This window comes from Perna viridis, chromosome 2 (assembly GCF_037379345.1).
Source record: "Perna viridis isolate PV_CMFRI_1.1 ecotype Kerala chromosome 2, ASM3737934v1, whole genome shotgun sequence".
Lineage (NCBI taxonomy): Eukaryota > Metazoa > Mollusca > Bivalvia > Mytilida > Mytilidae > Perna > Perna viridis.
Genome location: NC_142446.1, coordinates 44,066,470 through 44,068,548, shown reverse-complemented (window position 1 = coordinate 44,068,548; position 2,079 = coordinate 44,066,470).

The following is a 2,079-nucleotide window of genomic DNA, read 5'->3' as shown; positions in this document are numbered from 1 at the left end:
CTCCATTTTAATGGAAATATAATAACTCTCGATCCGTATAACAAGAAGTCTTTGAGTGATTAAAATCAAGTCCTTTTTTTCCAAACCTTTTAAAATTGTAATCTTAGTACATATATTATGTGACCATCTTCTTGAGTGATAAAAACATTATATTGTGAATGCTTACTAATATTTTGTCTTTATTTTGTAAGTAGGCCCCAGGCACTATTCAGTTTCTGCGTTCTCATTAAATTTCTATGATAATGTTTACTATTGAAAGACTTAGATTCACTCAAAACCGTTATAAATGTGCATGGACTATATGAAGTCCCAAAAGCGCACTCCTATGACTATTCCAAGGATATGACCGATATTGCAGCTTCTTTATTTATAGTATACGCTTTTTGTAATGGGACCAAGGACTGTGGTTGTTATATTTTGATTTCAAATTAGTTCCTAATGAAAAAGCAAAAACTGTACAGCAGTTGGATAGTGAATGAATATTTGATAGTAATGATATTTAATCAAATGAAATATATATTAAAGAGAGACTTGTAGCAAGTCTAGATTCTGTGGTAAATGGGCGCAAAATGTGGTTGGATTAAGCTAACATAATATTTTACTGCGCTTTAGTTGAGGGATTGATTGCATTAACCTTGTATCAGATATAATCCACAATTCTGGTAAACGGGTGCAAAAAAGCTGAATGAAATTCTCTTGTTTGTGCATATCCCATAAAGTAGTCTCGGTAAGATTCATAGGGTCCCCCTTTTGTAACACAAGGATCTCCATGCAGAGATTAAAACCATATCATTTAAGTTGCATTACTAACTGATTACAGGCACATCATAAAGCATTTTACAAGAAAATATAAATATATCGCGAAATGCCTGTAATTAGCCAAACAAGAGCCTGTTTGCTACCCAGTTACAGTCGGCACATTCTATCAGAAATTTTAATTATAGCTGTTCAGTTTAAAAATCCATTGCTTGAAGCGGTATTATTTTTAATTATAACAAAATAATGTTTGTTTTTATTATTTCTATACATATGAATTCTACATTCCTAGAGATTTTTCGTAAAAAAAAAAATGTGTTTTATTATTCATGCAGTCAAGTTATTCTTACAATTAAAGAAATTGTAATTCTGTTCCTCTGTATAGGTTCCACTTTTTAAGCGCTTCAAATTAAGTTTCGTATACTTTAAATATGTAGGAAGTTAAACTGGCACAAATTTTTTAAAAAATACAGCCAACCTCTAGCGACAATGGACTAGGCACTGTCAATAACCAGTGAGATTTCTATAACGTACAAACAAATCGCAAAAAAGTGAGGTTTTATGATAATTGAAAATATGATTTATATATATGCTTCCTTCTTCATTTCGGTGATTAAAAAGGTCGTGTCATTTTGTTGAAACAAAAGTGATAACTAAATACTTAAATTAGGATTGAGCAGAACATCTTAGAGGGACGTGCAGACATATTGATTGGGCCCAAAATAGACTAATAAATCTTTAAAACAACGATAAAATTCACAACACGATTTTTTTTAATGTTGCATCTCAATAAGCAGGGAATTGTAGTTTACACACAAACTCAGTAACCTTGAGTTAAGTGCAGTATAATATTTTTGAATGCTATATATGTACGTGCATTGGAGCTTCCAGTCTTTTATGGATGTCTCAACTCAGCATGAACTTCGTAATGATACTCTCCCTGAACTTGGAAAGGTTTCTTTATACTTTTTTTTATATACAAATATATACATGCAAATACAAATACTTGATTGCCACAAACTTATTACACAAATATGTAATGATTTTTATGATAGACGAATTTACTGTATACTTAATTCTTATGATGACTAAGTAATAAGTAGATATTCAGCTAGGTGTTTTCTCTTATATAAAGATATATTCAGTCTTCTTAAGAATAACATAAAACATTACATTTAATGTGTATTCAAATTTCGCGCACTTTCAATCTCTGACTTTTACCAATCATTTGGAAGATGAGGTTAGAGAAAGAACAATCAGACCGGAAGCTGTCACGTGATCAGCGACCTCTAGTGGGGTGTACAAACTGGTATTTCCCTCTTT